Here is a 24,240-nt window from a genome sequence, read left to right as displayed (position 1 = left end):
TCTCTTCATGTAAGCAGGAATCATCACTGAACAGTCAAATGAATTCAAATGAATGTTAACTACTGCAATACTTATTCAAACTCATAAAATATGTGAATTATCTTTAAAATGATCCGTTTGGGAAAAAGATCAAGTCATATCCTTGAACATTATTATTATCATATATTATTGTTGTAACAAAAGTTATTGGGAGAGTTCTCAAACAAGAATAGTAAAGATTCAACATGTAAAATGTTTTTCTTCATAACTTGTAATGCAGAGTAGTTACTATGAGATGATAAAAATGGCTGAATGTAAATGTTTTGAGCAGCAAGATTATTCATTGAGAGGATTTCAGTCGGTTAACGACACTGAAGTCTTCAAGAATCGCAACAAATATATCAAATTTCAAACATCAGAAAGAATAATTTGAAAATCTCTCCATAGAAATGTAGGTCACATGAAATTTGAGTTATGAAACAAGTCAAATGTACTTAGGTCCAACATCCAGTCTGGTTCCTCCACCAAAAGTCCACCACAGTGATACAAAGTCATGGAGCCGCGACTCTCTGACTTTGACACAAACAATCTCACCACACACATTCCCAGTTCACCCAGTTTATGTAATGACTGGTTACAATGTCTTAAACTGATTCATAAACTATTTTTAGCATTGTGTTTGTGAAAATTTCAAAAATCTGAGGAAGGAAGATTTCTCTTTTGGTAAAGCAACAAACAACTCTCCAATAAATCCTGTCAAATGTAAATAATGATCATAAACTCATGTTTATTGTAGATTATGATGAATGAAGGGCAGTAACTTTGTTTAATTTTGTCCCACAGTGATGTTGGTTTGTGTGGTTGTGATTTAGGATGATTTCATCAAATATTCTGGAGAAACATTTGTCCATCAAACTGAAAGCAAAGAGTCAAACAAATGAGCACTGACACATTCCTGATCAATACTCTGATAAAGTGATTGATCCACTGATAAACAGCATCATCAGAGTAATCCAAGTCCCTGTTGGAGTCAGTCAGAGCATTTCCATAGAGAGCCACTTTGCATCAGCAGCACCATGCTCCAGTGCTCTGGGAGAGTTTATAGTCCTGAGAGTTGAACCCTGGAGGACTGACAGCTGTCCTTCATGACAACAGAAGACACAGAAATGGTCCTCATCAAAAACATGACTTTGTCCTCCGTCCTCATCTGGACTCTCCTCTGCTGCTGCTTCACAGGTAAAGTCCAGAGAATCAAACTCCTCTCCTCTATCAACATCCTTCCCTCTGAAATGAAGCCCATGAAACCATGACGCTGCTTTATGTGTTTGTCTCTGTGTCCTCAGAGTCCAGAGGACAGGTCACAGTGACTCAGCCTGGAGCAGTGAGCTCTGCTCTGGGAGGCTCCGTCTCCGTCACATGTCGGACCAGTCAGGCGGTTTATTCATCAAATTATTTAGCCTGGTACCAACAGAGAGATGGAGAACCTCCTAAACTACTTATTCACTCTGCTAGCACTCGACAATCAGGGACTCCAGATCGTTTTACAGGCAGTGGATCAAACTCTGACTTCACTCTGACCATCAGTGGAGTCCAGACTGAAGATGCAGCAGTTTACTACTGTCAGAGTCTTCATGTCATCAGCAGCCAGCATGTGTTCACACAGTGAAAAAGCATCGTACAAAAACCTCCCTCAGTCAGACTGAACAGCTGCAGCTGGAAGCTACTGCAGAGACTGATACACTTCACTGAGGACACACACACACACACACACACACACACACACACACTCCAAGCTACAACCTATATCCTCCCCGTCACCAAAGCATTAAACTTTATCTCTAAAAGCAATTGTTTTCCGAATTCTTCAGAAGTTTGAGCAATGATTAAAATGACATCATTACTCTTCGAAGTAAAGTTCAAACTATTCCTCCCAAAAACAAAACATTTACAAGTCAAACACGTACAGTTCTTAATGTATATGATTTCATAAAACAAATGGTTTACATTTCTATCAGTCTTGTGTTCCTCATTGATAATCTCCGGCATCTCAGGTCCCTTCAGAATAACATCAGCTTGTTTGTTACGATACCTTATACAACCACCATCCTCCCTTCTGATAGCACATGATCTGATCACTATTTAAAGTAGATTGTCTGGCTGAACATTCTCCATTTTATAATGTATGTGTAATGAAGATTTGGGAGTTTTCATTTCACTAAACTTTAGGTGAAGCAGTTAAACTCAATGACTTATTAAGAAATATGAAAATGTATCTGAAAAGATAGATGTTCAAAACAGAAGTCCATCATTTCTTCCTAAAAGAGTCAGATAAAATGATTCAGTTCATGTAAGTTTACCCTGAGACAAACTCAGTGTCAGTGGATCTAAGGGATCTTCTGTGATCACTAAAGACAGCAGGTATTCTTGTAATAAGATGCTTGGACTCAACTTGTTTCATCATCACGTCTTTATTGTTCATGTTTACTGAGAATTGAAACATTACTGATCGTTAAAGATGAAATGATTCTGCTAACATGAAGAGAGAGAGACAGAGAGAGATAGTCACAGAGTGCAGACTGAGACCAGTATCAGAGTGAAACCAGTAGCAGAGTCCCAGTGAGTCAGCTCAGGACTGGGAACACTGGTCTCTCCTCAGTGTCTCTGAGAGCGGAGTCTGGGAGCCCTGGGTGGCCTCACAGGTCACAGAGCCCACCTTGCTCCACTGGTCTGCAGGGAGCCTCAGGGTGCTGCTCCAGCTGTAGTGGCCGTCCTTCTCCAGCACCCCGGGGCTCCTGCTCTCCTCCCAGCTGCTGCTGCTGCTGCTGTCCACCTTCCAGGCCAGACTCCAGTCTGAGGGAAAGCCCTTGTTGGCCAGGCACATGAGCGTGGCCTTCCCCTGCTGCAGCTCCTCACTGGAGGGGGGCAGCACCGTCAGGGTGGGAGGGACATCACCTAGGAGACACCAATCAGCTTAGAGGACAGGGACCACACAGCTGTCCATCAACCACCAGACACTTGGACACCTTTACCGTGTGAGAGTTCATCTTCTCCTTTAAGGACTTTCTGCCAGATGTTTTTTCTGCTGCAGCAGTCACTCACTCACTCACTCACACATTGTTTCACTTCCCTTTAAGAAGCCTCTCATGCATATCAGCACAGAGAGAACCAACGTACAGAATGAGCTGAAATATATCAAACTACACTGGAAATGAAACATCAACACCTGAACTGTACATGACTTTAAATGATTTAGTGGAAACATGAACAAATAGAGAAAATAAACTGATACGGTCAAATGTTTTCATGTAGATTTAAGTCATTATTAAAACCACTATTTAAAAGACTACACAATATATGACAAGATGAAAAGATTATGCACCAACAGTTATTATTGAGGAAGAACATTTAGACTTGGTCGTGTAAAACATTTTAAAGTTTTATCTTCATCACACTGAAAGCTTTGTAAATGTCAGTTTGACTGGAATGTGTGAAGAAATGTTGGGTAAAGCTGCTCTGAGTTAGTCTCCATGATAAAGAAGGAGAAATAAAAACATGAATATGAAAAACGTTAAAATCAAAACAAGATATATGTATCTGCCTCAAACATCAAACAGCTGAATTTCAAACATGACTTATTTACTTACGTCCAACATCCAGTCTGGTTCCTCCACCAAAAGTCCACCACAGTGATACAAAGTCATGGAGCCGCCGTACAAAAACCTCTGGCTGTAGAGAGACACGGCTCTCTGACTTTGACACAAACAATCTCACCACACACATTCCCAGTTAACCCAGTTTATGTAATGACTGGTTACAATGTCTTAAACTGATTCATAAACTATTCAGAACATTTTATTTGTGAAATTTTAAAAATCTGAGGAAGGATGATTTCTCTTTTGGTAAAGCAACAAACAACTCTCCAATAAATCCTGTCAAATGTAAATAATGATCATAAACTCATGTTTATTGTAGATTATGATGAATGAAGGGCAGTAACTTTGTTTAATTTTGTCCCACAGTGATGTTGGTTTGTGTGGTTGTGATTTAGGATGATTTCATCAAATATTCTGGAGAAACATTTGTCCATCAAACTGAAAGCAAAGAGTCAAACAAATGAGCACTGACACATTCCTGATCAATACTCTGATAAAGTGATTGATCCACTGATAAACAGCATCATCAGAGTAATCCAAGTCCCTGTTGGAGTCAGTCAGAGCATTTCCATAGAGAGCCACTTTGCATCAGCAGCACCATGCTCCAGTGCTCTGGGAGAGTTTATAGTCCTGAGAGTTGAACCCTGGAGGACTGACAGCTGTCCTTCATGACAACAGAAGACACAGAAATGGTCCTCATCAAAAACATGACTTTGTCCTCCGTCCTCATCTGGACTCTCCTCTGCTGCTGCTTCACAGGTAAAGTCCAGAGAATCAAACTCCTCTCCTCTATCAACATCCTTCCCTCTGAAATGAAGCCCATGAAACCATGACGCTGCTTTATGTGTTTGTCTCTGTGTCCTCAGAGTCCAGAGGACAGGTCACAGTGACTCAGCCTGGAACAGTGAGCTCTGCTCTGGGAGGCTCCGTCTCCGTCACATGTCGGACCAGTCAGGATGTTTATGTAAGCGGCAGCAGCCACCTTTTAGCCTGGTACCAACAGAGAGATGGAGAACCTCCTAAACTACTTATTTACTCTGCTAGCACTCGACAATCAGGGACTCCAGATCGTTTTACAGGCAGTGGATCAAACTCTGACTTCACTCTGACCATCAGTGGAGTCCAGACTGAAGATGCAGCAGTTTACTACTGTCAGAGTGAACATTACATCAACAGCCAGTGGTTGTTCACACAGTGAAAAAGCGTCGTACAAAAACCTCCCTCAGTCAGACTGAACAGCTGCAGCTGGAAGCTACTGCAGAGACTGATACACTTCACTGAGGACACACACACACACACACACACACACACACACACACACACTCCAAGCTACAACCTATATCTTCCCCATCACCAAAGCATTAAACTTTATCTCTAAAACCAAGTGTTCCGAATTCTTCAGAAGTTTGAGCAATGATTAAAACAACACATTAACACATTTCTTGTTGCTTTGACACACAATATCCATCCATTGTCTACCGCTTATCCTGTATTCAGCGTTACGGGGGGGCTGGAGCCAATCCCAACTGTCATTGCCCGAAGGCAGTGTAGAGGAAGACAGGACACCAGTCTATCGCTGGGCCTTGACACACAATATGTACATATAAAACAACTATAAAATGCTTGAACTTATTTTACACACAAGCTCAACCAAGACCAAAAAACGTATTTTTATTGCCAAATTTACAAATACTTTCACACTTTGGGCCCTAGTTTCGTTTCGCAGCGCAGGGTGGTGGAGCAGGTGCAATGCAAGTTTCGACCAGCGCAGCCTTGCGCACGTTCAGTTTGGCAGTTTGGTGGATCGCCTGGGTCGAGATGGGTTTGGCGGCGCAGCAGGGGGAGGCATCACAGATTCAGCTTGGCGCTGTGGAAGTTTCGTGCCAAAAAGCCGCGCCGAGACTGCGCCGAAAGCCCGCCAGCTGCAACCTGGTCTACTCTCGGTGCAAGGCGAATTACAGCTGGCGGAGTGGCAGTTTGGCTCACCGTAGGAGTGACGTGAGGCGTGCCTGCGCTAGACTGCGGCGTGCACCAAACTTGTAAAGTCCAGGCGGACACACCCCGTCAGCGTGGTGCAGGTGCGCTGCGCCCCGACTATGCCTGGTGTACGAAACTAGGGCCCTTTATGTTAGGACAGATAATATCATGTTCAACAACATACAGGCTACAGTCAAAGTGAACAGCTGTTCATCTTTTTCTTCTCCATTGCTCCTGAAAAACAGCTGATTGAAGTTATGCAAATAGATCAGTCAGAGCTGAATCGCACCTCAGATACACACTCAGGTGTTGAGGTTCTTTCAATGGCATGACCATATGGTATCCAGTAAAGAGGATCTTATTGGGCTGATCTTGTGCGGAAAAGGAACAAAATAGAGCAACACAAAGAAAGGAAGTAAAATGCCTGAAAGAGGGAGAAAAGACAAGTACCAGCACAAGGGAGAGGAAGATGAGTACCAGGAGAAGGGAGAGGAAGATGAGTACCAGCTCAAGGGAGAGGAAGACGAGCACCATGCACATGAGCGTGGCCTTCCCTTGCTGCAGCTCCTCATTGGAGGGGGGCAGCACCGTCAGTGTGGGGACGACTCCACCCACTGCAGAGAGACATTCATAGAGTTCATATGAGGCTGCAGGAGAGGAGGCTACTAGTTCTGTTGGTCTTCCTCAGAGTGGATCAAACTCAAAACAATCTGTAACCATGGCAACGGTCAGGCATCACTGCTGAACCATGACAACAGACATGTTTCAGAACTATAGGTAAAAAGTTCAAACTAACCGCCTTTTCTGAAACTTTCTGGGTTTAATAGTTCAAAATATTACAGTAAAGAGGAAGATTTTGAGGGTTTTATTGTTTTAACTGTTTTAATTTCTTCTTGTTTCATGCCAAAACTTCATAAATATGTTTTTGTTGTCCTCAAGTAAGTAGGAATCATCACTGAACAGTCAGGCTTCATGACCGACACATTCAAATTAATATTGTTAACTACTGCACTACTTTTGTAAAAAGAACGAAATATGTTTAATTTCTTTAAAATGATCAGTCTGGGAAAAAGATTCTTCAGTCATAAAATTAAACGTTAAACGCTGAACTTAAGATGTATTTGGAAAGTTCTCAAATATTATAGGTTCAACTTTTAAAAACAGTTCTTTAATAACTTGTATTGCAGAATAAACTCATGTTTATTGAAGATTATGAGGAATGAAGGGCAGTAACTTTGTTTCATTTTGTCCATCAAACTGAAAGCAAAGAGTCAAACAAATGAGCACTGACACATTCCTGATCAATACTCTGATAAAGTGATTGATCCACTGATAAACAGCATCATCAGAGTAATCCAAGTCCCTGTTGGAGTCAGTCAGAGCATTTCCATAGAGAGCCACTTTGCATCAGCAGCACCATGCTCCAGTGCTCTGGGAGAGTTTATAGTCCTGAGAGTTGAACCCTGGAGGACTGACAGCTGTCCTTCATGACAACAGAAGACACAGAAATGGTCCTCATCAAAAACATGACTTTGTCCTCCGTCCTCATCTGGACTCTCCTCTGCTGCTGCTTCACAGGTAAAGTCCAGAGAATCAAACTCCTCTCTTCTATCAACATCCTTCCCTCTGGAATGAAGCCCATGAAACCATGACGCTGCTTTATGTGTTTGTCTCTGTGTCCTCAGAGTCCAGAGGACAGGTCACAGTGACTCAGCCTGGAGCAGTGAGCTCTGCTCTGGGAGGCTCCGTCTCCGTCACATGTCGGACCAGTCAGGCGGTGTATTCATCAAATTATTTAGCCTGGTACCAACAGAGAGATGGAGAACCTCCTAAACTACTTATTTACTTCGCTAGCACTCGACAATCAGGGACTCCAGATCGTTTTACAGGCAGTGGATCAAACTCTGACTTCACTCTGACCATCAGTGGAGTCCAGACTGAAGATGCAGCAGTTTACTACTGTCAGAGTGAACATTACATCAACAGCCAGTGGTTGTTCACACAGTGAAAAAGCCTCATACAAAAACCTCCCTCAGTCAGACTGAACAGCTGCAGCTGGAAGCTACTGCAGAGACTGATACACTTCACTGAGGACACACACACACACACACACACACACACACACACACACACACACACACACACACACACACACACACACACACACACACACACATACACACACTCCAAGCTACAACCTATATCTTCCCCATCACCAAAGCATTAAACTTTATCTCTAAAACCAAGTTTGAGCAATAATTCAAATTCAAATTACCGTTGAAAGTTCAAATTATTACTCCCAAAAATAAAACATTTAGTAGTCAAACACATTTAGTTGTTATTGCATCTCATTGCCTAAAACACATAATTTATGTCTATCAGTGTGTGCTCTTCATTGATAATCATGTAATCATTGATGACGTGTCGATACATGCTTCCACTGGCTCAGATCATGAAAAACAACTAAATATGTTACCATCACTACGCAGACGACACACAAGTTTACATAAACAGAACTGAACAGATGTATTGAGCAAATCAATGATTGGATGGAGCAGAATTGTCTCCAATTAAACAAAGACAAAACTGAAATCATTGTTTTTGGAGCTTTTTGAAGGAAGAATGATGACAAGTTATCACCCAGCTTCAAACGGTAATGCTAACAACCACAAACCCCGGCACAAACTTTAGCATACTGTCTAAAGTATTGGAGATCATTTTGATGTCTAGATTGGAGAGGTACATTCTCACTGCTGACAACCAATTTGGGTTTAAACATAAGCATAGCACTGATAAGTGTATTTTTGCTCTGAAGGAGATACTGGATAATTACAATAGAAAAAATACAACAATGTTCCTGTGTTTTATAGATGCCTCTAAGGCGTTGGGTTGGGTGAAAGAGGGGTACCTAGTTATCTTGTTAGAATATTGGCTTTCTGGTATGCTCAACAGACCATGCGGGTAGAGTGGGGAAAGTCTACATCTGCCCCATTCCATGTGAACAATGGTGATCGCCAAGGCGGGATTTTGTCACCATTATTGTTTAATATTAATATGGACGATCTCTCCAAGAGTCTCAATGCATGTCGTACTGGCTGTATGGTCGGTGATTGTCTAATCAATCATCTAATGTACGCAGATGATTTGGTCATCTTCAGCCCGTGCACTGCTGGGCTACAACAGCTGCAAAGCCTCTGCACCCAATATGGGATGGAGTATGATATTACATATAATGCTAAGAAGAGCAATATTTTGATTGTGCACAGTAGAGATGATCACCAGTCGAGGTTTCCATTTGTTTTATTTATCTGGCTCTGACCTCATGGAATGCACTGAAGTTAAATACCTTGGACACTTTATCTCAAATGATCTTTCTGATGATAAAGACATGTATAGACAGTGTCGTTAATTTTACGCACAAGCGAACATGCTGTGCCGCAAATTCAGTATGTGCTCTGTTCCTGTTAAAGTTGCTCTATTCAAGACATTCTGCACTACCCTCTATACTGCACACCTCTGGTCCAGTTATAGAGTAAGTAGCCTGAGACGACTCACTGTGGCCTATAATGATAGTATGAGGCTGCTGCTTAGAGCACCTAGATGGACTAGTGCTAGTCCAATGTTTGTTAATGTTGGTGTTCCCACCTGCCCTGCTGTTCTGTGTAATTTAATGTACGAAATGATATGCAGAATTGACGCTTCTGAAAATGACGTAATATCCGTTATGGTCAACCCAGGACGAAGTTCTATAAAGTATTCCTCGCATGTGTCGAGAATTTCGGCTCCCCCCACAATGAAGCTCCGTGTCGAGATCTGATTCACCTCGGCAAAATGACGTAGCATATGACGAGCGAGGCTTCGTTTCGGGCTACTTTTTTGCGATACAGGTACCGCGGTGATACAGGTTTACAATTGGCGGGACATTATGACTATAAAAATGCCTCATACGAATACTAACTCGTGGGTATATCAGTATTCTTATTAATTATTCTTATATATTCTTATACATCATTATTATAAAAATGGGCACATTATCAAAGCATTGTAGGTTCAGATCCAAGGTGGAATTGCAGTGTAGGCCTACCACTTTGACTAATATATGTCATGTATCAGGCAAGGAGGGAGGACCCAAATGCAGGGGCAGTGTGAAAAAAGTCTTTATTATGAAAACTCAAAAGGTGGCAAACGTACCAAAACAAAAGATCCAGGAAAAACAGACTACTCAAAACCTAAACTAACACTACAAATGAAAATCCACTCCACATGGAGGAAAACAAGACTTGAAACATAAACTGGCGTAAAAACAACTTAACTCTGGTGGCATGGAACGTGACGTGACAAAAGACGAATAACGAACTGGCACAAGACAAGGGGAGACGCAGACTTAAATACACAGAGGGATAACGAGCAACAGGTGGCAACAATCAGGGATCAGGGATGACATCAGACCAGGGAACACATGAGGAAGGGCAAGTGACCTGAAACGAGAAGGGAGTTATTTTCAAAATAAGACAGGAAATGACAAGACAAAAACCCAAGACGAGACATTAACTCACCAGCGTGACAATATATCACTTCATCATTCTTATTATTATTATACATCATTATTGTAATTATTACTACTGCTGGCCATACTACAAAGAGGCAGTGGTGTAGTGGTTAAGAAGTTGGACTTGTTGTCAAAGAGTTGCAAGTTAGAATCTAGGATAGAGCTGCAATGATCCACCCCCATGCATCTATTACAAATTATTATTATATCATTATAAGTATTGCTCCTATCTCATGTTTCAGGTGGTGTAGTGTCTAAGGACTGAGACACATTATCAAAGTGTTGTAGGTTCAAATCCAAGTCTGTGGTTTACCAAATGACTTATTTTCTATCTTGAGTTCAGAACTATTTATGAAAGGCACACTCACACACATGTATCACCAAGATGACTTTAATTCTCAAATGATTTGATGTTGGATCGGCACATATAGCAAACATCTTATGTTAGGTTGACTGGAAACTCTTTTACTTTCTTCTATTTCATTCACCACTAGGTGTCCCTAGCGTACATATTTGAAGCTTTGGGGTCGAACCACTTTGGTGGTTCATCTGGCTGAGAGGCTTTGATGTTTCATGAGGCTTCATCTCACCATCACTTGCAGTTAGGCCTATAAAAGTAGTGATGGGCAAAGGGAAGCTTCGAAACAGTTCGAAGCGATGTTTCAGTCTGTGTTGAAGCCTTGAAACGAATATGAAACCTGACTCTACAGTGGCATCTAGTGGCCACTTCTGTGAACTACATGCTCGCGCCAAAGAAAACTCCTAATTATGTGCCACTATGAAATGAGCCGGTTTTAGGTTTCCTTAACTTAAGTAGAAAACAGGTTGAATTAAAGAAACATTATTAAAAATAAATAAATGACACATTGTTATATGCATTACAATAATCAAAGATTTTTATTCAGAAATAATATTTGTTCAGCTCTTTTTGAGCTGAGTGTTTCTTTTTTTGGATAACACTTCCCCTGCTTTTGAAAAAATCCTTTCACAGGGTACACTTGTTGCAGGGACACTTAAAAATGTCTTAGTCAGTTGGTACAAATTAGGGAAGACAGCACGTCGCTCTTGACAGTATTTCAAATGATCTGCCCGTCTTGGAATAACTTTTTCGAAACATAGGCGTTCCTTCAATCACTGAACTACAGTCACGTGACATGGGCGTTTCAGAACCGCTTTTCGGCACAACGTTTCGAAACGTTTCGATCCGGGACTTCAGAGAAGCGCCGACACGCCCGTTTCGGAAGTCACATGATTATATAAAAGAGGTCAACTGAATAGAATCCTAAACAAACTAAACAGCAACAGAAAACCAGGGGCCTGTACTACGAAGCGAGTTCAACATACCCAGGGTATGTTTCAGAGATCCAGCTTAAGTAACAGTAACAAAGGCAATCGGAGATAAGCGGTCACACGAAGCTGGTTATCAACTCGTTAACTCAACCCAGGGTTTACCTGTCCAGCTATGAGCGCGTGCACATGAAAGAGGTGGTGTTTGCAGCATTTGACCAATCACATACATGGATCAGTTTACGGCAGCGGAGCGGCGTATTTCACGTACGAGGAGCGAACCATAATCTTACAGAAATACGAAGAAGTTAAACATATAATACAAGCAAAAAGCAGTGTCATCTGCCAAATGCAGGAAGGACAGCTGGCAAAAACTTGCCGACGGTGTGAATGCGTAAGTCGTATTAATAGTATTAGTAGTATAATATGACTGCCCCATCATAAGGACACTACAAGATCTGACTGATTAAATGGTCATTTTAACTTCGCTGATAGCTTAGTGGTAGAGTTACCGCCCCATGAACCGAGGTTCCCTGCAGCGGACCTCGGTTCAAATCCGCCCTTCGGCCATCTTTTAAATCATGTCGTCGCTCTCTCTCGTCCCTTTAAGTCTTATGACGTCCTTCCGCAATAAAAGGCCAAACGTATAACTTTAAAATAATGAATTTGTTGCTTGGATGTATTCTTATAACGTGGTTTATGACAATATCAGCCTCATTCTTTCAGCTGCAATCCCGGCGGTGTAAAACGGACTTGGGAGCAAATCAAATAAATATAAAAACATAATTCAAAGTGGTCAGTAGGCTGTACGCTGACACAGAAAAGTCTTCCTCCGATGAGAATCTGTATCTCTCATATAAAACATCGTCAGGGACAGAAAAAGGGTTTTGCCGGTCTCTGTACACTCTATAGTTCTCCTACGAGACCCTCTCACGATCGACAAGCTTCTTTTTTTTTATATCCGCGCACCAAGACAGCTGATTGGTCAGTAGGCGGTGTGTTTCTCCACATTGATCTCTTATCAGGAACATAACCTGCTCAGGAGCAGGTTAGCTCCACAGCGTAAGTTACCATGGCGATCTACCCCGGTAAGAAGTGAACCAGCGTCGTAGGATGGAAAACCCAGAGTTAACGCTTAAGTTACCTCGCTAAGCACAAATTCTGCTTCGTAGTACAGGCCCCAGGTGTTAACTAAACAAAAACGACCCCCCAAATGAAACACAGAAGAACATATAGTGGCTTGGCCAAACCAATTAACAGAACAGGGGAAAACAAAATGGAGGTTAACTAGAACTAATATACAGCACCAACTAACAGACTCAAAGCTCCCCCCCTCCATGGCTGGAGATGGCCTGGCCCAACGATCAGGTGACCTGCGTGTCCACAGGCAGCGGTGTTTCCCCGCGTCCCATTCATTGTCTATGTGAAAAGCTGTGCAATGCATTCTGGTAGCGTCGTGGCGAATGTCGAGAGACGGCGCGCGAGTTGGCCGCTCCTCATTTGCCTAAAGTTGAAGTCGAATCTACTTTATGCTAATCAGAGGCGCCGGGCTCGACTCGCCGCCTCGGGAACGCTCGCGAACGCTCGCAAAAATTTGTTGTTTAAAAGGAGAGCGCCTGTCAATCATCCTCTCGTGGCAGCCCACCAAGCCTGCAATACTGGGAAGCGGCGCGTCCACACGCGTTTAAAATCGCCCCTGTGGACACGCACCTTAAGTCTTTCCTCCGCCCCTGGCCACGCCTTTTGCCTCTCCTGGATAGATCCCAGCTGCACCACGGTAACTCAAAGAGATTAACACAATGCAAATAGTTAATACTGAAAATATACGGTATAAACTTTACAGTGTAAAATGTGTGCACGCCATTTAAACAGTGTAAAGTTAAAAGAAAATAAAAAGAAACTATCAAATAAATGGTGGTGTGTGATGAATGAATTGTTTGGGGTGTGGTCTACAAAAAAAACGTAATTAGTGAAACTAAAGTAGGTGAGTGTGATATTACCGTGTGGCCCTGGCCATCACATCTATATTAGGTTTGTCTCGTCTGTTTGTCTTTTGTTGTGTTTTTATCTTGTTGTATGTGTTGTTTGTATTATGGACCTCCCAGTGGGTGAGTCTGAAATAAAGCTTCAATCAAACTGAGGTGTAGTCATGGACTCAGACCTGAACTCCCACATTAAATCAGTTACGAAGTCAGCCTACTATCAACTAAAGAATATATCAAGGATTAAAGGACTTGTCTCAGCTGGATTTAGAAGAACTTGTCCATGCTTTTATCTTCAGCAGGCTCGACTACTGTAACAGTGTCTTCACAGGTCTCCCTAAAAAGTCCATCAGACAGCTGCAGTTAATTTAGAACGCTGCTGCTCGAGTCCTCACTAAGACCATTACTCCGGTTCTCACATCTTTACACTGGCTTCCTGTCTGTCAAAGAATTCATTTCTAAATACTACTGCTGGTTTACAAGCACTGAATGGTTTAGGACCAAAATACATTCTGATCTTCTGCTTAGCTACGAACCATCCAGACCTCTCAGATGATCTGGGACAGGTCTGCTCTGTGTCCCCAGAGTCAGAACCAAACATGGAGAGGCAGCCTTCAGTTTTTATGCACCACATATCTGGAACAAGCTTCCAGAAAGCTGCAGGTCTGCTGCAAATCTCAGCTCTTTTAAATCAAGAATGAAGACTTTTCTGTTTACCGCTGCCTTTCAGTAAACAAAACTATCTATGAACTTCTTATGCTGCACTGTGATTTCTATTCCATGGATATTCTTGTTTTTATGTTTTATTTTGCTCTTGCCATGCACCTGGGGAAGAACCTTCTGAAGTGCCTCATCCATCCCTGGAAGTCCTCTGGACTCGTGTCCTCACATCCAGCACTCATGGCGTCCAATAGAGACATTTGGTTATGTGGGTGTTGACCGTGCATTTGGGTGCAGTTGTGAAGCGTGTTCGTTTGTTTGAGATTTAAAGTGGACAGACTAAAGAGAAGACAGACTATGACGTACTGTTAACTATTTATTCAGAATTGTATCATTAAGTAAAAGCAAGAGCTCAAGGACTTTCTCTGTTTGAAAAATCGCTGGCATGAAAGCTGATAAGCAACTAAGATGTTAACTGCAACCAATTACCCAAAGAAAGATGCACTATTTGAAAAGTGTCTTTTCACTTACACAAATGTAGAACTTCTCATTGGTTAAGAGAATGGATAAGATATCTAACATTCATTGGCTACACAGGTCAAAAAGGTGGGGAGGAACTGTGGCTTCAACTTTAGCCCTCCCTTCGTAGTTGCACAAGCTGGTCCCAGCTCCATGGAAACACGACACCTTCGTTTCCTGGAAGCAACACCCTGTTGAAAAAAAGATTAGCCTGTCTGCCTGTTCATGCGCATCTGCTCTTTGTTTCATGTTTCTCTTCTGACTCCCTAAACTCTGAGTAAACCAGTGTTATCTGGTTAATAGTAATAATAATTATAACAATAAAATATAAATGTGTGTATATGTGTATGTGTGTATGTATATATGTGCATTTGTATAAATGTGTGTATGTATATGTATGTGTATGAATATGTATATTTCACTGGTTAAAATCCAGATGACCTTGATAAATAGGAAAGCACTTTGAAATGGGTATTTGAAGTGGGTGACAGGGGGTAGGAGTTAATAAGCTTTACACTTCTTCCTACTCCTTTTTGGACATGTTATTTAATTTAATTTCAGCATTATTATTATTTGAGTATTAGAATGTGCGTATCATGACTTCTGTGACTTGTGAATGTCTTTAATTTTTGATAATGCCCATCTACCTTCAAACACTGGTCAAACCACACGCCCTGAAGCAAGCACTTCGCTCCTGTCCTTCAGCTGGCCCCCCCCCCCCAAAACAATATTTTTTTGTTGACAAATGTACTTACTGTAAGTCGCTTTGGACAAACATGCTAAATGACCTAAATGTAAAATGTAAATCTCCTCAGTGAATGTGGCTGTGTGCTCTCCATATCCTGGCTTTCCTTTCGTATGCATTAACCTTTTTATGATGTAAAAAGGACCTATCAGGATATGTGCAACCCTTTTAATAATGTAGATGATTGGTGAAACACAATTGCAAACACAACAAAAACAGATGCATGAATCACACAGATGTTTACTTGCCAGGTAACTTCTGGTAACTGATCCCCTAGGCAGGGTCATAAGGCTCACATCGCTCATAGTTCATAGTGTTAAAGTAAGTAGAACTTTAAAGTAAATGGAACATTAAAGTAAATAGAAGGAACAAAGCTTTTATATAGAAGGAACATAGCTTTTATTTTCCAGTGCTTCCTTGTGTTTAAGTTACAACCATTGACTTATAGTTCCGTCAGAGCCAAAATAGCCTATGTGTTGAGTTTGCTCACGGGGAGGGCTTGGGCCTGGGGAACAGCCTTTTGGCATTGTTCACAAACTGCAAGTGCCACATTTGATTTGTTCTCTAAAGAAATGACCTCTGTCTTAGATCACCCCATTACCAGCCATGATGCTAGCCAGGCCCGTCGTGAGAAGGCAAGCAAACCAAGGTTTGATGAATGCCCCAGCCATATTCCAAGCTTTGGTGAACGACGTGTTAAGAGACTTCTTACATCATTCTGTGTTTGTGTATCTGGATGACACCTTGATTTATTCCCAAAGCCTCAAGGAGCACATTGTGCATGTGCATCAGGCCCTGCAGAGGCTGTGGGAGAACAAACTATGTACTGTGTGCTCGAGGTTACTCACCGGCCACCTACTGGTCTCCTCCGTCCGCTTCCTGTGCCCGGCTGTCCTGGGTCACTCATCTCGTTTGATTTTGGCAGTTGGTACATGAGTTTCAGGTTGTTCAAAGTTTCTGATGTTCCAATTCATGTGTTTAAACAATTGTGAAAAATTGTAATTATATACACACCAATCAGGTTCATGAGCACTATAATAGCATTGTTATGTATGAATCTCCATGTTGACATGTTGGGCATGTTCATCAGCAATGCTTGTTCTTGGTCTTCCTCGGCCTCTTCCTCATCCCCTTCCTCCTCGTCCACCACCTCTCACATGAACTCTTCCTCCTCTGCCTCTCTGTATGTTCCTGTCCATTGGAGATGGATGTGCCACCTGTGCACTCTGAACTGACTTTTATCCTGGCCAATGGGTCTGATCACATCATTAGAAACCTGTGTTCCATTTTGAGTTGTGTGTAAAAGATGACAGCTGTGTTGGAGTTGTGTTCACATGTTGCTGCCAGTGTTTACAATGTTGCAACATAGTGGTAAACTACGATAGTAGCCACAGCTGGCCTGGGGAAGACTGACGGACGCGTGGCTGCCATTCTGCGCCTACAGCCCCTCCGACCACCACCTCAAACATACAGCAGTCATACACATTCACACAGGGCAAGAGAAGTGTCTTGCCCAAGGACACAACAACCATGACACAGTGACGAGGGCGAACACAAATCTCAAAACTCCTACACAAAATGCAAAATCCTACACTTCTCTTGCAAAAGCACACTTTGCCCTCAAAACAGTGTTAAGTCATCACTTAATGGTATTTTCTTTTCAAATGATGAACACATACATCATATGAGTAATGATATGTACTAAACATCTGGAAGACCCTAAAGCTTATGTTCGTATAGTGTTTGTCGATTTCAGTTCAGCGTTTAACACGCTGCAGCCACATCTACTGATTGGACAATTGAAGAACATGAATGTTAATCCCTTTATATTTTTCTAACTAACCATGTACAGTATGTCAGAGTTAACAACATCCTTTCTGAGTCCAGACTCTCCAGCACTGGTGCCCCCCAGGGATGTGTGAGCTCCCCTGTGCTCTTTACATTATATACCAATGATAAAAGTCCATCCTGATAATTACATCATCAAATTTTCAGATGATACTGCCATTCTGGGGTTGTTGCACAAAGATGGCCGTCCAGTAGCTTACCATTCTGAGATCTGTAAGTTTGTTCAGTGGTGTGACTCTAATCATCTGATGCTAAATGTAAAGAAAACCAAAGAGATGGTGTTCAACATTAAAGTTGTGGACGACTTGAGGCCGTGGTCATCCACAATGAATCCATCGCTCAGTTCTCTTCATATAAGTACTTGGGAGTTCACATTGATGACACACTCAGCCGTCACCAAAGCATTAAACTTCATCTCTAAAACCAAGCGTTACGAATTCTTCAGATGTTTGAGCAATGATTAAAAGGACCTCATTACTGCTGAAAGTTCAAACTATTCCTCCCAAAAATAAAACATGTACGAGTCAAACACATTCAGTTCTTATTGCTTCTAATTGTGGAAAACAGATGGTTTACATTTCTATCTGTCTTTTCTGTTCCTCATTGATAATCTCTGGGATCAGAATAAAATCAGCTTGTTTGTCGATGACATCTGACTATACATTATACAACCACCATCCTCCCTTCTGGTAGCACATAATCTGATCATTATTTAAGATGGATTGTCTGGCTTCACATTCTCAATTTTTAAATGCATTTTATGTTTCAGTTTTTATGATAGATATGGCAATTTTTTAAACGCTTTTAACATTTTTCCGAAACTCTTAACACCTTTAGATACAATTAACACATTTCTTGTTGACAGTGTAGAGAAAGAAATCTCTGATAGCCGAGGCACTCCTTAATTAAAATAAACAGTAATCACAGTAAAACTATAACCAGTGTTGCAAAATCACAGATAAGGTCTATAATCTATCTCCTCATTTAGTCCTGGATAGTCCATTGCTTTAAAGCTCCAAATACAAAAGGTTTCACTTTGCAATAACTGTTTTAAAATGTCACCTCCACGTATTGATTTTTTAATAATTTCAATACCCTGAATTCTCAAAGATGACGGGTCACTATGATGTGTTTCTTTATAATGTTTGGCCATAGGGTAATCTTCGTTGTTGACTCGGATTGCGTATTTGTGTTCATAAAACCGTTCTTTTAGTTTTCTTTGAGTCCTGCCCACATAGAAACACCCACATGGGCATTGTAGGCGGTAGACCACATATTCAGAGTTGCAGTTAATAAAACCATTAGTTTTGAATTCAGTTCTCAGAATTTTGTTCTCAGATCACAAAACGTCTTGCTTTGAATGACACACTCACAATGATTGCAAGAACCACACCTATAAGTCCCCCACAACCCTTTTTCTAGCCATGTTTTTTGTTTAGGACCTGGTAGGTAACTTCGTTTGTTTCTTATTGATGGTGCCTTCTTGAACACAGTCATAGGTGGCTCAGGAAAAACATCTTTCAGAATAGGATCACTATGAATTAACCCCCAATTGGACTTGATTATTTGTTTCATTTCAGAGGCACTACTGCTATATTGGGTAATAGAGCGTGCTTCTATTATTGCATTTTCTATTATCATTGGTGAGTAGCCCCTAGCCCTGAACCTTGATTTCATGTCTTGAGCCTGTGTTACAGGCCTCAAGATGAGTCACCTGGTCTCAGAAGATAAGTGCCCTGTTTTCACAGGAAAAGAAGAGACAGAAGTCATTCCGCGCGTTCTCCATGGCAGGCTAGTAGCTGTCTGAGGGAGTCCGCCTGACGCAGCGTACCACAACAAGCACTCACACATGGGGATACTCCCTCAAAGGCAAGTATCTGTAAAAGGGCAAGGCTGGCTAACTTCTGAAGGCTAGCTGTCACAGGGCTAATGGAGGCCACCTATTGCAAAGCTGGTAAAGTGTAGCTGCTGCAGGGCTGCTGGTTAGCTGCTAGAGGCTAGCTACTGCAGGGCTGCCGGTGGCTAGTTGCTGTATGCTAGCTGCTGGAGGCTAGCTGCTGCAGGGCTGCTGGTGGCCAGCTGCTGTATGCTAGCTGCTGGAGGCTGCTGCAGGGCTGCTGGTGGCTAGCTGCTGTTTGCTGGCTGCTGCAGGGCTGCTGGAGGCTAGCTGCTGGAGGGTAGCTGCTGCAGGGCTGCTGGTGGCCAGCTGCTGTATGCTAACTGCTGGAGGCTAGCTGCTGCAGGGCTGGTGGTGGCTAGCTGCTGTTTGCTTGCTGCTGTTTGCTAGCTGCTGCAGGGCTGCTGTTTGCTAGCTGCTGGAGGCTAGCTGCTGCAGGGCTGCTGGTGGCTAGCTACTGGAGGCCGGCTGCTGGAGGCCAGCCAGTGGAGGCTAGCTGCCACAGAGCAGGTGGAGGCTAGCTTCCAAAGACTAGCTGGTACAGAGAGATGATTGTGTCCTGCTGCTGTATAGCTGGTGGTGGAAACCAGGCTGTAGATGGTCCAGGAGGCCAGATTGCAGACACTCTTTCATCCGTTAGTTGATGGTGAGGAGCCAGATAGGATAATAGACTTTCAGTACTGGGCTAATTGAGTTAGCTACTGCTAGCAAAGCAGAGCACATGGAGTAGGTCACACGGAGTAATCCAAAAGCAAGAGAAAAAAGTATCCACAGTTTTCACGGTAAAATGTGTTGCAAAGGATGTGTTAAAAGATGCTAAAAATCCAGTACAAAGATGCAAAATATCTAAAACAAACTTATTAAAATAAACAAAATGAACAACCACTGGTCAGAGAGAAAGTACATGCTGCCATCTTGGATTGAGGCCAAGATGGCAGCATGTACATCCGTCACATATGAATCAATAGGCTCCGACTGCTTCTGTGCTCGGGTGAAGAATATGTGCCGTATATACGGTAAGTTCTTTCGCAGCTCACAGTACTCCTTAAACTTCCTCTTCAGCACAGCGATTTTGTTTACCTCTGCGTCGGTGAATACGAATGTGTTGCTCACTTTAATCGCCTCCTCTCCCGCGATGTGAAGAAACGTTGCACATTGTACTACTTTGGACTTTTCCGAGACTCCACTGGCAACGCTGAACAGTTCAAAATGCTGGCTCCAACTCCTCCAGTTTTCAGCAAGATTACCTTGCAAACTCAGATTCTGTGGGGGTTGAAACTGCGCCATATCGTTTCACTTCTTCCGACTTTGTCTTCTGACACCATGTAGTATATTGACGAGGCGTGACCACGACTTCAGGTTAACTGGACTTTATTTAAAGTTTCAGCCGAGCAACAAACATACAGACCGGCGTCTGTATAACGATAGAATCCCTTAGGCTTTGCGAAACTGCCGTTATATGCCACCTGCTACGGGTGCCTGTGAGGCACAACCACCATAATATATCACAAATCCAATGATAAAGGGTTAATACATTTGCAAGAGGTGTCTTGTGCTCTGCTGAGACAGTGATGATGAAAACCGAGTGGATCCCAGTTTCTTTAAGCAGGTCAAAGCAATCAAGAAAAACTGTAACAACTCCACATAGTAATATATGCTTTTTCAATGTCAAAATATACTATGGTCATCAGCTCTTTAATTTTGAATCCCTTGTCCACCTCATTACTTACTCTAACTACAGCAAGTAATGGAAATCAAAATCCGCTTGGACTATCAGTCATTAGTCCTCTCTGTTCCAGTACATGCGATATCCTGCAAACTAATATCTTCTCCATCCATGGAGTTGTGTTCACATGTTGCTGCCAGTGTTTACAATGTTGCAACACAAGTGTATCACAGTGTGAAATGTGTTGAAGTCGCTGAGAATGTGTTTAAGGTTCAGTAAAAAAGAGTTTTGCAAATTGTGTCTAAGTACCTGAACAGTGTTTAAGGTTTTGCCAAAAGAGTGTTTGATTCAAAACATCAGTTTAAGCCACTGAGAATTTGGTTTAGAGAATAGACTTTAGTGTTTTAGCTATTGGGGAAAAACTATAATAGCATAGCAGCAAGCACAGTTTAGACAGCAGTGTGTTAGCATTTGAACAAAGTGCGGTAAATCCACAGTGTTGTGCAGGTTGTGGTTAAAGTCAGGAGAGAAGTGTGGAGAGTTTATGAAACTGTGTTCTAACAACCAAAAAGTTAGAGTTTTACACATGTGACTTCAGTTGTGCCTGCTGTCGTTTAGCAATCAAAAGAAACTGTAAAGTATATTGTTTGGCTACATATTCTCCCATTTGAAATGCTCTTTATGTTTAATGAAGATTAAAAACAGAAGTCCATAATTTCTTCCTAAAAAAGTCAGATAAAATGATTTAGTTCATGTAAGTTTACCCTGAGACAAACTCAGTGTCAGTGGATCTAAGGGATCTTCTGTGATCACTAAAGACAGCAGGTATTCTTGTAATAAGATGCTTGGACTCAACTTGTTTCATCATCACGTCTTTATTGTTCATGTTTACTGAGAATTGAAACATTACTGATCGTTAAAGATGAAATTATTTTGCTAACATGAAGAGAGAGACAGAGAGAGATAGTCACAGAGTGCAGACTGAGACCAGTATCAGAGTGAAACCAGTAGCAGAGTCCCAGTGAGTCAGCTCAGGACTGGGAACACTGGTCTCTCCTCAGTGTCTCTGAGAGCGGAGTCTGGGAGCCCTGGGTGGCCTCACAGGTCACAGAGCCCACCTTGCTCCACTGGTCTGCAGGGAGCCTCAGGGTGCTGCTCCAGCTGTAGTGGCCGTCCTTCTCCAGCACCCCGGGGCTCCTGCTCTCCTCCCAGCTGCTGCTGCTGCTGCTGTCCACCTTCCAGGCCAGACTCCAGTCTGAGGGGAAGCCCTTGTTGGCCAGGCACATGAGCGTGGCCTTCCCCTGCTGCAGCTCCTCACTGGAGGGGGGCAGCACCGTCAGGGTGGGACGGACATCACCTAGGAGACACCAATCAGCTTAGAGGACAGGGACCACACAGCTGTCCATCAACCACCAGACACTTGGACACCTTTACCGTGTGAGAGTTCATCCTCTCCTTTAAGGACTTTCTGCCAGATGGTTTTTCTGCTGCAGCAGTCACTCACTCACTCACACATTGTTTCACTTCCCTTTAAGAAGCCTCTCATGCATATCAGCACAGAGAGAACCAACGTACAGAATGAGCTGAAATATATCAAACTACACTGGAAATGAAACATCAACACCTGAACTGTACATGACTTTAAATGATTTAGTGGAAACATGAACAAATAGAGAAAATAAACTGATACGGTCAAATGTCTTCATGTAGATTTAAGTCATTATTAAAACCACTATTTAAAAGACTACACAATAAATGACAAGATGAAAAGATTATGCACCAACAGTTATTATTGAGGAAGAACATTTAGACTTGGTCGTGTAAAACATTTTAAAGTTTTATCTTCATCACACTGAAAGCTTTGTAAATGTCAGTTTGACTGGAATGTGTGAAGAAATGTTGAGTAAAGCTGCTCTGAGTTAGTCTCCATGATAAAGAAGGAGAAATAAAAACATGAATATGAAAAACGTTACAATCAAAACAAGATATATGTATCTGCCTCAAACATCAAAGAGCTGAATTTCAAACATGACTTATTTACTTACGTCCAACATTCAGTCTGGTTCCTCCACCAAAAGTCCACCACAGTGATACAAAGTCATGGAGCCGCCGTACAAAAACCTCTGGCTGTAGAGAGACACGGCTCTCTGACTTTGACACAAACAATCTCACCACACACATTCCCAGTTCACCCAGTTTATGTAATGACTGGTTACAATGTCTTAAACTGATTCATAAAATATTCATAACATTTTATTTGTGAAATGTTAAAAATCTGAGGAAGAATGATTTCTCTTTTGGTAAAGCAACAAACAACTCTCCAATAAATCCTGTCAAATGTAAATAATTATCATAAACTCATGTTTATTGTAGATTATGATGAATGAAGGGCAGTAACTTTGTTTAATTTTGTCCCACAGTGATGTTGGTTTGTGTGATTGTGATTTAGGATGATTTCATCAAATATTCTGGAGAAACATTTGTTCATCAAACTGAAAGCAAAGAGTCAAACAAATGAGCACTGACACATTCCTGATCAATACTCTGATAAAGTGATTGATCCACTGATAAACAGCATCATCAGAGTAATCCAAGTCCCTGTTGGAGTCAGTCAGAGCATTTCCATAGAGAGCCACTTTGCATCAGCAGCACCATGCTCCAGTGCTCTGGGAGAGTTTATAGTCCTGAGAGTTGAACCCTGGAGGACTGACAGCTGTCCTTCATGACAACAGAAGACACAGAAATGGTCCTCATCAAAAACATGACTTTGTCCTCCGTCCTCATCTGGACTCTCCTCTGCTGCTGCTTCACAGGTAAAGTCCAGAGAATCAAACTCCTCTCCTCTATCAACATCCTTCCCTCTGAAATGAAGCCATGAAACCATGACGCTGCTTTATGTGTTTGTCTCTGTGTCCTCAGAGTCCAGAGGACAGGTCACAGTGACTCAGCCTGGAGCAGTGAGCTCTGCTCTGGGAGGCTCCGTCTCCGTCACATGTCGGACCAGTCAGGCGGTTCATGGATCAAATTATTTAGCCTGGTACCAACAGAGAGATGGAGAACCTCCTAAACTACTTATTCACTCTGCTAGCACTCGACAATCAGGGACTCCAGATCGTTTTACAGGCAGTGGATCAAACTCTGACTTCACTCTGACCATCAGTGGAGTCCAGACTGAAGATGCAGCAGTTTACTACTGTCAGAGTTTTCATGTCATCAGCAGCCAGTATGTGTTCACACAGTGAAAAAGCATCGTACAAAAACCTCCCTCAGTCAGACTGAACAGCTGCAGCTGGAAGCTACTGCAGAGACTGATACACTTCACTGAGGACACACACACACACACACACACACACACACACACACACATACACACACTCCAAGCTACAACCAATATCTTCCCCGTCACCAAAGCATTAAACTATCTCTAAAACCAAGTTTGAGCAATGATGAAAATGATCTCATTACTGTTCAAAGTAAT

At 42.2% G+C, this 24,240-nt stretch overlaps 2 pseudogenes across 2 annotated transcripts; both read right to left on the bottom strand.

The window, feature by feature from the left end:
- Positions 1 to 2,434: 2,434 nt before the first annotated feature.
- On the bottom strand, positions 2,435 to 3,759 carry LOC311032167 (Ig kappa-b4 chain C region pseudogene; annotated as a pseudogene). Its single transcript, XR_014599371.1, has 2 exons — positions 3,624 to 3,759; positions 2,435 to 2,931 (listed from the first exon to the last, which is right to left on the bottom strand). The product of XR_014599371.1 is annotated as an Ig kappa-b4 chain C region pseudogene (transcript).
- Positions 3,760 to 21,688: 17,929 nt separating this feature from the next.
- LOC311032166 (Ig kappa-b4 chain C region pseudogene) lies at positions 21,689 to 22,943 on the bottom strand (annotated as a pseudogene). Its single transcript, XR_014599370.1, has 2 exons — positions 22,808 to 22,943; positions 21,689 to 22,119 (listed from the first exon to the last, which is right to left on the bottom strand). The product of XR_014599370.1 is annotated as an Ig kappa-b4 chain C region pseudogene (transcript).
- Positions 22,944 to 24,240: the final 1,297 nt, after the last annotated feature.

The sequence above is a fragment of the Eutrigla gurnardus genome (genome assembly GCF_963514095.1).
Source record: "Eutrigla gurnardus genome assembly, chromosome: 21".
Lineage (NCBI taxonomy): Eukaryota > Metazoa > Chordata > Actinopteri > Perciformes > Triglidae > Eutrigla > Eutrigla gurnardus.
Note: the sequence above shows the minus strand (reverse complement) of the source record. Positions and strands in the feature narration are given on the sequence as shown.